This window comes from Hemiscyllium ocellatum, chromosome 1 (assembly GCF_020745735.1).
Source record: "Hemiscyllium ocellatum isolate sHemOce1 chromosome 1, sHemOce1.pat.X.cur, whole genome shotgun sequence".
NCBI lineage: Eukaryota > Metazoa > Chordata > Chondrichthyes > Orectolobiformes > Hemiscylliidae > Hemiscyllium > Hemiscyllium ocellatum.
The window spans coordinates 48,544,089-48,560,254 of record NC_083401.1 but is presented as its reverse complement, the minus strand read 5'-3'; the positions used below and the strand labels follow the sequence as shown (position 1 = coordinate 48,560,254).

The following is a 16,166-nucleotide window of genomic DNA, read 5'->3' as shown; positions in this document are numbered from 1 at the left end:
AACGATGAGCCAGTCTCAGTTTTACAAAAATAAATCTTCTCCAACTTTTGTAATAAAACATTGTGTGAATATACATAAGAGATAATTGTTGTTTCCAAATAATGCATTTAAATTAGCTTTGTCACATGTTCTCAAGTGAGTACAGAGAAAAGTTGACAAGTCACCACTTATGGCAACTCTGAAATACAAAAGTACCTAGATGCTGATTATTCAGCACAATCTTCGATGGAAAAAATATTAACAAAATAAATAAAAAATGCAGAATTACAGATTGTAGGAATAAATTAAGAAAAAAGAGAAATAGAAAGTTGAGAACAACTTCTCTACCAAAGCATGCCGGGCCTGGACTCCAGAAACACCAGACTTTGCCTTAAGGCTGTCAAGGTCAGTCGACTGCTTTGGGATCACCTCAAGACTGGAAGCCCACACTGAAGCCATGCCAGGTCAAAAGACCGCCATGTGCTACAGAAAAATTACCACACCGGGCTGAGACGCTCCCATGTGCCACCAAAAGACAGCCATGTGGGTCTGTACTCAGTCGTGAGTCTCAGTCGTGCTGAGGCCAGGAGTTCAGGCACCGAGAAGAGTTAAAAAAAAACCACAAGAAGAGAAAACAAAAAAAAGAACAAAAAAGATAAATGGATGGAGCAGACGAGCTCCAGCTGAAACCTCCTATTCCACCGCCATCTTGGATGAAATGGAAACCTGACAAGAAACCAGTCACCCAACATAACAACTTAGTTGCAAGGACCGAATGGCATACTCCAATTCCTTTTTTTTTAAAATGTATCTAGCAAATGGTAGCAAGTCACGAGTTGCATGGTTTTTCAGCAGCTGTTAGGGACTGTGCTTTAATTTAGTGATTTCATACATTTAACATACATATCTAAGAATAGCAAAGACAAATGAAGAATTTATAGGCTCAAGAGGGGAAAATGATTGGAGTGTAAGGCTATAGATTTTCTGCTCTTTACTAACCTTCAGTTTTTAGTTCGTTCAAGGTTAAACTCAGTTAAAGTAGCAGTAAGTAAAGCAACATTAAAAAGTATAACATAAGGTATGTCTGAACAGAAAGACCAAGTGGATTTTCAACCCTAGGGCATTGGGATTCGTGGACACTTCTCATGACCCAAGTGTCCACATGCAGCAAGTATCCCCACCTGCAGAAGGTTGAGCTGTGTTTCAGAGCTTGAGAAATGGCTAGAGCCACTAAGGTGTGTTTTTGAAACAGATAACTCCATGGAAAGCACATTCAGAAAAGCAATCAAAAAAGAGTGGAAATGGATGTCCACAAGGCAGTGCAAGAGAAACCAATCAGGTATTGCAAGATTCCCTGGAGGTTCAGCTCACAAACTGGCTTTCCATTCTGGATATCAGAGGGCAATGGATCCTTAAAGGAGTGCAATAAGAGCCAAACCCATGGCACCATGTGTGCCCCAGCTGTATGGAAAAGAGGCAATGCACCAGGTCAGAGTCAGATTCATTCCAAAACAGCTGCAGCAATCTGTTCTGAGGGACGACTAAAACCATGAGGTTGTGGTCGATGTTAGGAACATAGGAACAAGAATGGACCATTCAGCCCCTTGAGCCTATTCGATTATTCAATGATCCGACCTCCTTTGACCTATATGCCTTAATCCCTTTGCTTAACAAAAATGTATCAGATTTAAAATTAGCAATTGATCCAACATTATCAGCCATTGTGGAAGAGTGTTCCAAACATCTACCACCCTGTGTTGTCAGAATTAGTTCCTAATATCTCTTGTGAATTGTCAGGCCCTATTATCTACCAATTATAGAATCTCCAACCAGTGGAAAATAGTTTACCTTTACTTACTCTGTCTTTTCCTGTTAATACCTTGAAGATTTCAATCAGATAACCCATTAACCTTCTGAATTGGATGAAAACGGACAATTTGTATACTACGTCCTAACCCCCGAAGTTCAGGTATCAGTATTGTAAGCCTATGTTATAAGTTCGTAAGTTCATATAGGAGCAGACTTCAGCCAATCGGCCCGAGTCAGCTCAGTCATTCAACCATGGTTATTATACTCTCTCCAATGCCAATATGTCCTTCCTAAGGTGTGCTGCTTGTATCTACATACAGTATTCCAAGTGAGGCCTAACCAGAATTTTGTATGACTGTAGCATAACTCCTGCTTCAATCCGCAAATTCTAAAGGCATCATTTCATTACAGCCCTTGATTCTTTTCTGCAGCTGCTGATGATGACATTTTCAAGATCTACCTGAACCCAAATTCTCTTTGGACATCCAATGTATTTAACTTCATACCATGTAGAAATTACCCAGATCAATTCTTATTTGGTCTAAAATGGATAACCATGCACTGGCTTCCAATGAACTCCATCTACCACAATTTTGCTGATTCACAATGTATCAATTTCTCTTTGCAATTTTATGTTATCATCTACACTCTGTACAATGGTTTCGAACTTTGTGTCATCAGCCAATTTGGACGTACAGCTTCCTATGCAAATTATTGATAAATAATGTGAATAATTGAGATCTAACAGATTTGTGGGGGACACCACTCATCAAATCCTGCCAACGTGAGTATCTGTCCTATTTTTTGTCACCTGCCATTCAACCAATTTCCCAACAAGGCAGCAATGGGTCTTTAAATCCACGAGCTTCCACCCGAGTTAACAGCCTCTAACATGGTACTTTATTAAATGCCTTGTAGAAGTCCACATAAACATAATCTACAGACAATCCCCTATCTAATACCTTAGTCACCTCTTCATAAAATTCAAAGAGGTTTGTCAGGCATAACCTGCCTGTCATATGACCATACTGACTCTCCCAGATTAATTCAAAAATTTCAAAGTGTTCATTTGCTCTATCATTTATTATAGAATCAAACAATTTCCCACATGCAAGTGAGCAAAAACACGAGAGATGATGTATGAGGGAGAACTTTAAATTCTTGGGACACAGAGACTGGCTCTGAAGAAGGTGACATCTGCACATTGCAGATGGATTGCATTTTAAGATAAACATACCATTTGAGTATTTGAGCAAAGCTGGGACTAAGATCCTTTATGGGGTATTCTGCAATACTCTTGGGGAGAGTTTAAAACTAAATCAGCAAGGGCGTGGAAACCAAAAGAAAACAGTAGAAACTAATACCAAAGTGCATGAAATGCTGGGAGAGCCAGATAGCGCTAAAATAGAAATAATAAGTTAACAGGCGAAGTCAGACAAAATAATGAAGTCTAAATCAGAGTTACACATCATGTATGAGAATGTATGGAATATAGTTGCTAAGATTGGGGAGTTACAGGAGACATAGCTTAAGGAAGGGCAGATCTGGATGTTAAACCCTGCTGGTTACAAAGTAGTCAGAAAAGACAGGAAAGAGGAAAAGGAGAAGCAGTGGCTTTTTCCAAGGACAGGGAGAGGCTTCAAGGACAGTGTCGATTTGGCTAGATCTAAGGAATAAGAGGGGTACAATTATATTGTCCACTGTAATGCATGATCGCCAGGCAAGGGAAGGATATAGAGGACAAAATCTGGAAGGAAATTACAGAGGTATAAACATCATTGAATAGTTACAAAGAAGGGCTTTGATTACCTGAATATCGACTGAGATAGTGATATTGCAAATGTAATGAGGGACATTTGGAGAACTTCTTAGAGTAATTCGCATTCAATCCAACAAGAGAGGAAGCACTGCTAGTCCTGGTCTTTGGGAGTTAACTGTTGAATAAATCAAGTGACAGTGGGCAACATTTAGGAGTCAGTGATTGTTGTAATCATAAAGTTTAGGGTAACAGTACAGATAGATTGAAAGTGCAGGTTAGCAGTAAAAATAATAGCTGAAGCTACTTTCAAAGAGTTGGTTTTGGCACAGTTAAGGTATATTCCTCAGAAGGGAAAAGGAAGGAGGAACAAAGGTCCAGAGTTCCCTGTATGACAAAGTAGACATACACTAATTTAAAAAGGACAACATTTGCTTATAACAGGTGTCAGGCCATAAAGACAGTTGAGAACCAAGAAGAACACAGAACTTGCAGAAGGGCGAGGTGATAAAGCAAATATAAGCAGCAAAGAGGGATTATCAAAATAGACTGGCAGCTAACATAAAAGGATATCCCAAAGTCTTCTATAAATATATCAATAGTAAAAAGGTGATGAAAGACAGAGTAGAGTTGATTAGGGACTAAAAGGGATTTACACTTAAGACAAGAGGCATGGTTGAGGTGCTAAGTGAATGTGTTTACTTACAAGGCAGATGCTGCCCAAGCCATGGTGACAGTTGAGGAAATAGAATGATGAGATGGGTTTAAAATTAATAAGGAATTTTTTTTTAGATAAGCCAATGGTTCTTAAAGTTGACAAGACATTGGTAGTGGATGAGAGGCATCAAGTATATTGAAGGAACAGAGAGTGTGGACATGGCAGAGGCACTGATTATAATCTTTTAATCTGCCCTGGATTTGGAGGTGATGCTTGAGGACTGGAGAATTGCAAATGTACCTTTGTTCAAAACAATAAGGTGCAGAGTAACACTGCAATGCAAATCAGTCAGTTTAACTACGGGGAAACATCTAGAAATAATTATCCTGGATAGAATTAATTGTGCCATGGAAAATATAAATTGATTATGAAAAGTCAGAATGGATTTGTTAAGGGAAAATGATGTCTCACTGACCTGGAGTCTTTTGAAGATTTAAATGAGGTAACGACTGTTAATGTGGTACATATGGACTTTCTGAAGGCATTTGATACAGTACCACACAGCAGACAGAGGGGGAAGCGATTTAAAAAAGGGACAGAAACAATACAGATATAAAATCGGTTGAGGAATAAGAAAACAGAGTATGGCTCATGACTTTTTTGTCAGGCTTTAAGGCAGTTTGTAGAGCAGTTCCTCAAGGGTCAGTATTGGGACACTTGCTTTTCCTGATATTTATTAATGATCTAGATCTTGGTACACATATAATTTCAAAGTTTAGAGACAATGCCAAACTTGATAATTGTAAGCTATGAGGACGACAGTGCAGAATTTCAAAATAACATTGTCATATCATTAGAGCGAGTGAATAGTGGCAGATGGTGTTCAATGGCGAGTACTGTGCACTTTAATACAAAGAACATGGAGGAACAGTACAAAATGAAATACAAAACAGTACAAAATACAGCATACAGTATTCTAGGGTTCATAAAGAAAGGCATATAATACACCGGCAGGGAGGTTATGCTGAACCTGAACAACACACTGGTTAGACCACAGCTGGACTAGTGTGTACAGTTCTGGGTGCCACAATATAAGCAGAATGTGAATGCACTGGTGACAGGTTTACGAGAATGGCTCCGGGATGAGACACTTCCTTGATGAACAAAGCTTGGGGTAGTGGTTCTTGTTTGAGATGGAAAAGACTAACAGGTGACTTGTTAGAAGTTTTCAAAATCATGAGAGGTCTGGACACAATAGGCAGGGAGAAACCATTCCCACTGAAATGCATTGAGAATCAGAGGGATCAATTCTAATTTTTTGCTACTGCTGTTGGGGAGGTTTTAAAATAATGTGGCAGGGGACTGGGAACCAGAAGAGAAAACGAGTAGGCAGCGAGGTGGAGACTGGAGACTGTAAGAATTATGAAGATAGCATTAATAAAGGGAAGAGCAGGCAGAGAGCAGATGAGCGCAAAAGAACTGGTGGCCTGAAATGCATCTACTTTAATGCAAGGAGTATAGTGTGTAAGGCAGATGAACTTAGGGCTTGGATTGGTGCCTGGGGAGTATGATGTTATTGCAATCAGATTTGGTTGAAGGAAGGGCATTCTGGATTAGTGGTGCTGGAAGAGCACAGCAGTTCAGGCAGCATCCAAGGTGCAGCGAAATCGACGTTTCAGGCACAAGCCCTTCATCAGGAAGGGCATGATGATTGGCAACTAAATGTTCCAGGATATAGATGCTTCAGACAGGACAGGGAGGGAAGTAAAAGTTGGGGTGGAGTTACATTGCTGGTCAGGGACGATATCATAGCTGTACTAAAGGAGAACACTATGGCGGTCATGGGCAGTGAGGCATTATGGGGGGAGCTGAGAAATAAGAAGGGTGCAATTAGAGTGTTAGGGCTGTATTACAGGCCTCTCAACAGTGAGCATGTGGTAGAAGAACAAATAAGTAAACAGATTATGGAAAAATGTAGAGGCATTGGGTAGTGGTAATGGGAGATTTTAATTTTCCCAACAATTGACTGGGATACACTTAGTGTCAGAGGTCTGGATGGTATAGAATTTGTAAGAAGCATCTAGTAGAGTTTTTTTTAAGAGCAGTATGTCAATAGTCCGACAAGGGAAAGGGCCATATTGGACCTGGTACTGGGGAACAAGCCAGGACAGGGAGTAGAAGTTGTAGTGGGGGATTTCTTTGGGAACAGTGACCACAATTCTGTAACTTATAGAATACTCGTAGATAAAGAAGAGAGTGATCCTAAGGGAAGGGTACTAAACTGGGCCAAGGACAAATGTATCAAAATTAGGCAGGAACTCAAAAATGTGGATTGGACACAGCTATTTGAAGGGAAGTCCACATTTGAGATGTGGGAGGCTTTCAAAGATAGGTTAAACATAGTGCAGAATATGCATGTCCTGTCGAAGGCAAAAGGATAGGAAGGGCAAGATTCATGAACCGTGGATGACAGGAGAAATTGTATGACTAGCCCAGAGGAAAAGGGAAGCATACATAAGGTCTAGGCAGCTAAGAACAGAACAGACCCTGGAGGAATATCGGAAGAGTAGGACGTCTTAAGCGAGGAATCGAGCGGGTTAAAAAGGGGTCATGAATTAGCTTTAGTGAGCAGAATTAAAAGGAGAATTCCAAAGCATTTTATTCTTAATAAAAAAAGCAAGTGGGTAACTAGAGAAAGGATTGGTCCACTAAAGGAACCTGAGAGAATGGGTGAGATGCTGAATGGTTACTTTGCATCAGTGTTCACTGAAGAGAGGAACATGAATCTTGAGATTAGAGATAGAAGTTTGATTAGTCTGGATCACGTTGACGTAAGTAGGGAAGATGTGTTGGGTAGGCTAGAGGTTATTAAGGTAGACAAATCCCCAGGACCGGATGGAATCTATCCGAGGTTGCTGAGGGAGGCGAGAGAGGAAATAGCTGGGGCCATGATAGATATCTTTGTGGCATCCTTAAATACAAGTGAGGTGCCGGAGGACTGGAAGGTTGCTCATGTTGTCCCCCTGTTCAAGAAGGGTAGTAGGGGTATTCTGGGCAACTACAGATCAGTGAGCCTGATGTCAGTGGTGGGAAAATTGCAGGAGGGGGTACTGACGGATAGGATCTATTTATATTTATAAAAGAATGGGTTTGTCAGTGAAAGGCAACATGGTTTTGTGCGGGGAAGATCATGCCTTGCCAACTTAATAGAGTTCTTCAAGGAAGCGACCAAATTATAGATGAAGGAAGGGCTGTTGATGCCATATACATGGACTTTAGTGAGCCGTCTGACAAGGTTCCCCATTGTAGACTAATAGAGAAAGTGAAGTCACATGGTGTGCAGGGTGTTCTAGCTAGGTGGATAAAAAACTGGTTGAGCAACAGGAGACAGACAGTAGTATTTGAAGGGAGTTTCTCGAAATAAAGAAAGATGACCAGTGGAGTTCCACAGGGGTCAGTGCTGAGGCCATTGTTGTTTGCAATATACATAAATGATCTGGAAGAGGGCACTGTTGGTATGACCAGCAAGTTGGCAGATGACACAAAGATTGGTGGAGTAGCAGAAAGCATAAGGGACTGTCAGAGAATACAGGAGGATATCGACAGACTGGAGAGTTGGGCGGAAAAATGGCAAATGGGTTTCAATCCAGACAAATGTGAGGTGATGCATTTAGGCAAGACTAATTCTAGAGCAAAATTATACAATGAACAGAAGAGCCTTGGGAAAAGTTGATGGGCAAGGTTGCTGCACAGGTCGATAGAGTGGTCAAGAAGGTATCTAGTATGCTTGCCTTCATTGGACAGAGTGTTGAGTATAAGAGTTGGTAAGTCACAAGTTCAAATTGTACAGGATGTTGGTTCGGCCGCATTTGGGATATTGTGTATAGTTCTGGTCGCCACATTACCAAAAGGATGTGAACGATTTGGAGAGGGTGCAGAGAAGGTTTATGAGGATGTTGCCTGGTATGGAAGGTGCTCGCTATGAAGAGAGGTTGAGTAGGTTAGGTTTATTTTCATGAGAAAAAAAAAGGAAATTGAGGGGGATCTGTTTGAGGTTTACAAAATCATGAAGGGTATAGACACGATGGATAGAGACAAGCTTTTTCCCCAGGGTAAAGGATTCCATAACAAGGGGTCATGCTTTCAAGGTGAGGGGTGGAAAGTTTAAGGGGGATACACACAGCAAGTACTTCACAGAGAGGGTGGTGGGCATCTGGAACGCATTGCCAGCAGAAGTGGTAGAGGCAGACATGGTCGATTCATTTAAGATGCCTGAGTAGGTGGGGAGCAGAGGGATACAGATACTTAGGAATTGATCGGCAGGTTTAGACAGTACATTTGGATCGGCTCAGGTTTGGAGGGCCAAAGGGCCTGTTTCTGGGTGGTAAATTTTGTTCTTTGGTCTAAAGTGAATTGCAGAAGAAACAGACGTTAGGTGAGAAAAAAGCAAATAGTTAGGGTAAGAATGTAGCACCTGGAAGTGTGCTGGATACAGATTCAATTGAGGCATTCAAAAGGGTATCAAATAGTAGTTTAAAACAGAAATAATGGGTAAGATCACAGGGTGGGTGGCCGGAGTTGAAAGACAGCAGCAGATGGGTCCTGTTAAAATGGTCAGAAAGCCAATGAGCGCAGCATAGGCCAAATGACATCCTGCTGCTGTAGCCATTCTGTGGAAAATGTAGTCAAAAAAAATCTTAACTTTATAAACCTCATAATTGCAACTTCAGTTACTGTTCTAACCTAATCTCAGTGATTCTATCCTTTTAGTATGTCTTCCTTATTATTATCCTGTCCATAATTTTGTTTTTTCTTTTTAAAGTAACCCTCATATCATTCATTTCCTTTATAAGGACATATACAAAGTACTCATTTAATACTTCAGTCGTGTCAACTTCAAAATAAAGATTTTTCTTTCTAGTCTTAATTGTTCCAACATTTTTCTGAAAATTTCTGTTTGCACTTAATGAATACTTTGCAAATGTTTGAAAAAAAATTTCAATGCAAAATCTATTTCCTATAATTGATGTGCTTGCCTTGTGGCTGTAAACTATTTGATTCCCACTTCTCTTGATTTTAGAAACAGTCTGGTGAGTTATATACCAACAGTAGTATCAGGACCATTACAAAACAGCCATCAGTTGAAAAAAAATGGCAAATCTGCAGTTTTCCAGAGAACATACTAGAAATCTTTTTGATCATTAGTGGTTAAAGATGGAAGAAAGCTAAGGTCCAGAGTACAAAGTTAAAAATCACACAACACCAGGTTATAGTCCAACAGGTTTAATTGGAAGCACGTTAGCTTTCGGAGCGCTGCTCCTTCATCATCAGGTGATTGTGGACCTCCTGCACCTGATGAAGGAGCAGCATTCCAAAAGCTAGTGTGCTTCCAATTAAAGTTATTGGACTATAACCTGGTGTTGTGCGATTTTTAACTTTGTACACCCCAGTCCAACACCGGCATCTCCAAATCAAGGTCTAGAGTGTTCAATTTAACTTCAAATTGTCAGATTTCAATTAAAATTATAGATGAAGTTTAAGAAAATCAATCTGGTAAAATAATTAATTCAAAACTTCAAGTGTATTGAAATAAACACAAAATAACCATATTTAGTAATACAGTGCAACCGATCCATATTGTGACACCAACTCACGACTTCTGGCTGACTAAACACACATCTCTTACATCAATACAAATGAGGAGCAGGCCATTTAATCTCAAAAATCACCAGCTTTGAAGGGAGTTCCAAAACAAAACCATGACCCACTGAGAAACAAGAGTTGCCTCATCGGTGTTCAAATTGAGCAACCCTAATTTTTAAACTTTAACCCCTAGTTCTGCCCCATAAGCTGAACATTTATTAGCTATCCTCAGTATTTGCTGTACCCACATACTAGTCTTTTACAACTCGTGCATTCTTACACCCATATCCCCCTCACTTTCGGAGCTCTGCAAATACTTCCTGAGGAAGTGGTGAATGTGGGTAAATTACAACATTTAAAGGACATTTGGATTGATACATGAATAGGAAAGGTTTGGAGGGATATGGACCAGGAGCAGGCAGGTGGGACAAATTTAGTCTGGGTTTACATGGACTGGTTGGACCAAAGGATCTGTTTCTCTGTGTTATATGACTCTATTTAGATAATGTGACTTGTCATTCTTTATACCAAAATGGACTTTTCAAAATTTCAGACGCATCTTTGCCCACTCACTGAATCTATCCTTTTGTAAGATATGCCACTCTTTACAACTCACTTTCCTACCTACATTTGTGCCATCAGTAAAGTTATCAACAATCCATTCTATCCCTTCATCGAAATCATATATATAAATTAAATCATGTATATAAATTATAAATGGTTGAGATCCCAGATGTAATAGCTTGTTAACATGGAAAAGTCCATGTATGATTTTTCAGTTTTCGGTTAGCCAGCCAATCTTCTATCATGTGAGTACATATCCCCTACATCACTTTTATTTTCCACAATAAGTTTTGATGTGATACCTTATCAAATACTTTCTACAAATCAAAATATAGGACACCCCTGGGAGCATATTTATCCACAGCATGTGCTACCTCAAAGAACTTGAAGTCATGGTCAAACATCATTTTCCATTCACAAAATTATGTGGACTCTGCCTGATTACCTTGTACTTATCCAGGCTTGCTCTAATGTCTTCAATAGTAGCTTCTAGCATTTTCCCTGATAGATGTTCAGTTAATTGGCTTATTGTTTCCTAGAGTCTGTCTCCTTCCCCTTTTGAAGAAAAGGAGTTCAATTTGTTATCTACTATTTAAATTAAAATTAAAACCATGCATCAAGTTTTTCATTAACTACTTTTCTTTTGTAAGTGAAGGAGTCATCTGTCAGCATGTAGAGCCAGCAATTTACTCAGTTTTACTTCTCTGGGGATGAATTTCACTGTCCTTTTAATTTCTAGATTTGTCACAAGAATGCTATTCAAATCCTCTAGAGGGGACTGTTGCAAAATATTTTTAATTGGTCTGCCATTTCTTTATTTTCTATTATTAATATCTCAGTCTTGTTTTTATAGGACCATCATTCATTTCCTTAACTCCTCTTTAAATATTTATTGAAACTTTTATCATCTGTTTTACAATTCTAGCTAGCTTTCTCTTGCATTTCAATTTTACCCTTTATTAAATTCTTGACTTTTTCTTATTCTATCCAATTTTAGGACTTACTATGGTAGTTCTGTGATAACATGCATTTCAGCAGCATGATTTGGCTATAACATTGCTGTAGAATTAGGAAATGGTATTTTCAAGAATGCTTACTTCCATTGGCAATAGCAAAATCCGATAAATTTCCAGCACGCACCGATATCTGCGCTGAAATCTGTCATTCTGTGCCCAAGCCCATTTTTGTGCCACTCTGCGCAGGTGCTGCTGTGCGAAGTCTCTGCGTCATTCTGCGCATATGCAATATCAGTGCCATTCTGCGCATGCGATGTCAGCTGTCAGCCACTGAGAAAGGTTCGCGACAGCAGACAGAAGCTTTCTTACATTTTTTAAATGTATTGTGTTAAATTTACTTTAGTTTCATTCGTAATGATGATTTCAACATTCAGGATGTGCTGTACTGTGCATCAGACTTTTAGTGATTTTTGAGTGATCATGAGTGATTTTTTTTGCTGGTCTGCCCCTGAACTGCACTTTTCCCATTATTATTTCCCATTATTTCAATTAAGTGATTTTCAGTTAAGCGAGGGTTTGTTTTAACGCAACTATAGAATTATAGGAGAATATAAATGCAATAAGGGAATTTTGTGGTGCAGTGTAGTGTCCCACTGCTAGACCAAGAGGCCCAGTTTCAAGTCCCACCTGCTCCAAACAATGTATTACCAAACAAAGCTAATTTGGAAAATATCTACAAAAACAACAAATGCTAGAGACCCCCTCTCATTCGCTTGACAAATTTAAAACATGCCAGGAACTTGGGACCACATCTCCTGGCAGCTTATCCAGCATTTCAGATCCCCACTAAAATAACAAAGCACCAAAGTACTTTATGTCTGATTAAGGGATATGTGGAATCAATTCCTTACAACTGATACCATCCCAAATGTCTAATTGATACATCTAAAAGCTCTAGAGCATTCTAGATCCTATTATCATCTTTTTAATTAAAATCGATCCTTTGTGAATGTGCAACAATAATTGCAGAGGCCTGTAACTTACTAAAAAGTCACTTTATGTTTGAAAAGGGAGTGTCACATTGTGGCTTTGAAATGGTTTCACTTCAACAGGCTTTTGCAAAACATTTTGCCCTGCCATTAAAGTGCATATCTCAGCATCTGTTTATTTTGACCTGAGGCAGTGTGGTACTTTATATGAACATAATCATGGAGGGTATAGTCAACAACCACATGCTGTTTCACTATCTTACTGATCACGATTGAACCAAATATAATTTAATACCAGACTTGTTTGATCATCGCACATAACTAATCTTAAACTAATTGGTTAGTAAATAAAGTAAATAATCTGATACAAAGATTACCCTGGTTTAAGAACTACATCAGGTCCTACAGTCTCTTTCTTTATCGTATGAGGTCAATTTGTCAAACTGTACCTTCAGCACAGGACTACATTTCCAGCTCAGTTATATCGCATAAAATCCTTACAGTGCAGAAGGAGGTTGTTCACCCCATTGAGTCTGCAGCAGCCTCTGAAGAGCATTACCTCTGCCCCAAACCTCACCCCTTTCCCCATAACCCCACATTTACCATGACCAATCCACCTAACCTGCATATCTGTTGATTGTCAGAGCACCCAACAGAAATCCACTCAGACAGAGGGAGGACATGCAGTCACCCAAGGCTGGAATCAAACCTAGAAGGCTGGAATCAAACCTAGATCGCATGGCGCTGAGAGGCAGTAGTGGTAACCACTGAGCCACCGTGCTGCCCTTTCTTCTCTCTCTTCCTTGGGATATGTTATTTACCATGATCAATTATAAACTCACCAACTCCCACTGCTACTTTGATTCCATTTCATTGCACCTGCTCCTTGTAATACTCCATTCACCATTACATATATCTAGAAAACGTCACCTCTCAAATTTCCAAAATGTCCACATTTTCCTTAATCGTTGTGGTTCACTGGATCCTCAGCAACTTATGTTCTATTTCCCTCACTTTTGCTCTCACACTATTCTTCCTTCCTAGAACCGTGATGCTCCTTATTCTCCCCGTGTATTCTGCCAACCTCCTGGTAAAAGATTACTTTCTGTCATTTGTGCCACTTCCTGCATGATGCCACCAACATATCTTTCTTGGCTATAGTGTCAGGAGAGATTTGACTTTTATTTGAACAACATGGAAATATGAAATATGAAATCTCAGTTCTGTGCTAGAAGAATCGAGACAGAACACTCCATGGCTTAAAATATGAATACTTACATCATAACAGCTAGACAAAACAAACTGACTTAGATGAAGACCTATATTCTAACATCCAAAATCAACACAAGCCAAACATAAATTAAACAGGCTGGTTATGTGGTTGATTATAAACTATAAGCTACATATTAAATGTTAACAACTGAGACAGATCCAATGATTTGGCTCAGCAGTCACCAAGTCCTTCATGCCAGCTACTCATCCAAGGATGTAGACTAAATGCTCGGCCGACAGCAAATACAGCCAAGCCAAGATCACAGGCACAATCTTCATCAAAAATGGCACCCACTGACAAAAAGAAATATTCACTTGACTGACATTATTCTGAGACTATAGAAACAATTATCTAGCATATGCCTTCTTCAATTTGCACTGTGCCAACATGAACTGCGACAACTGAACTCCGGCAACTCACTGTCAAAGGGGCAGGCGGTTTAAAGGCAATGAGAGGAAAAACAAGAAAATTAGAACTAACCTCTAAGGATGAAAATTGCAGTAAAAATTTAAAAACTTATTTGACTCACTAATGTCCTTTAGGAAGGAAATTTGTCACCCTTACACATGTAGTCTAGCCTGCACGTGATCCCAAACTCTCAGCAAAGTGATTCAAATCCAAATTGGCCTAGCAAGGCATTCCCTTTGATCAATCTACAAAAATATCTCAAGACCATGTGGCACTGGACTAATGTTCTGAAGAAAGGTCCCTGGACCTGAAATGTTAAGTGTGCTTCTCTCGACAGATGCTGCCAGAACTGTTGAGCTTTTCCAACAATTTATGTTTTTCTTTTTTTTGTAACACTATTTCCATTTATATTTCATTGACATCCATCTTTTGATTCATTTGTCCCATGACCATCATGTTTTGCATTACACTAGCATTCCTTTTGTCAATTCTTCTCTGTGCAAATTGCAATGCTTTCCTTTTCCTTGTTTAAAAAAAAATTGTCTAGAGGCCACATTGGTCGATGGTCTTGGTGGTGGTGGGAGGGGAGGAGGAGGAGCACTTTGTCCCAGTGTCTTAGCCCATATTAATGTCCCAATGAATATTGCAAACACAGATGATTTGTCTTTATCAGACTGCTGTTATGAAGACAAAAGTCTACAATGTTTCCTACATTGCAACTGTGACTCCACTTCACAAAACGTCATCATTAAAATATACCAAAAAGTGTTTTATAGCTAATAGTCATGCAAAGTGCTATTTAAATGCCGATTTTTCTTTTTCCTTTGAACTATGTTTCTAAGAATAAAGAAAGAACAAAGTTACATCCCAGGAACAGGCCCTTTGGCCCTCCAAATCCACTGTCAAATCATTTTGCCCAATTCGTAGGGATCGTATCCCTCTGCTCCCCACATACTCTTGCATCTGTACAGATGCACCTTAAACAAAGATGCAATCTTACTTCTTTATTTATTCACATCATTCTAAAAATTGAAGCAGTGCTTTGCCAATGATATAAGTTTGTATCTCAGATTCACAGTCCTGATTGCCAGTTTCTCCTCCCCAGTGCTTGTACTCTGATTAACTCCCAAAATCTATATTATTCTAAATCTAGTGCTCCTTAGAGGACCTATTGGCATTTTATTTCATTAGTCACAGGAGCATCTAGCACTCATATCAACACTGCGACCAAAACATACACATTTGGAAATTTATTTTCAGTACTGTTCTCCATTTATTTTACCCATTAATGAGTTAACATCAGTTAAAATCTGAGAGTAAGTTATTTTCTTCCCACTGAGCAGCTTGGTCTGTCAACAATCTTGTATTTTCCTTCAATAGGTGAGATTTCTCCCAATTCCAATATTCAACAGTCCTTACTTTTAAACTGTTGTTATATTAAAACATACAAACATATGAAACTCAAAAGAAATAAAATAACATTTGGTCCACTGAGACCATCCCATAGAATTGTGTTGCTATTAAGCATCATGACCTAATGCCTCTCAGCCCACCAGCTGTGTAATATCCACAAAATGACAAGACAGATACAATGGTCATCAGTCAGCTTCACAGAAAATAAACAATTGCAGGATATTATATCTGACCCTTGAAAACAATCAAAATGAGTTCTAGTATGTCAGTGTAACCAACAGCCCATGTGTATTCTGGCCAATGTTATCCAAAGTCAGGAATTCTTCTATATCCTTTGAACACAAGCAATGGATCTGTACTCACTGCACAAACATGGAACAAGTTCACAAAGCTCAACCACCATGTGTGAAAAGAATAATATAGTACCTGACCTCAATATTCCTATGTTTTGTAACGCATTTGGCAGTCTCTTAATTCTACAAGATTTTTTTTTTTAAAACTACCACAATCAAACCTCAGTAAAATTAAAGGTGGCATCCATGATGCTTTGTACACTCAGTGTCATCTTTGTGACTTGAAACCAATTTCACCCTCAACATTCATCTCAATCACAATCAATCAGCTACCAATAATGCAGATCTGTGCCCAGTTATCTGACAATCATGTTGTTATCCTCCAGTTACACATGCTCAGTAGCAGCAGTGTGCACCAGTGACAA

The 16,166-nt window shown here is 39.2% G+C and overlaps 1 protein-coding gene across 4 annotated transcripts in view; it reads right to left on the bottom strand.

The window, feature by feature from the left end:
* nedd4l (NEDD4 like E3 ubiquitin protein ligase) overlaps positions 1–16,166 on the bottom strand; it is a 464,330-nt gene that overhangs the window by 182,766 nt on the left and 265,398 nt on the right. The gene's annotated exons all lie outside the window — the stretch shown is intronic.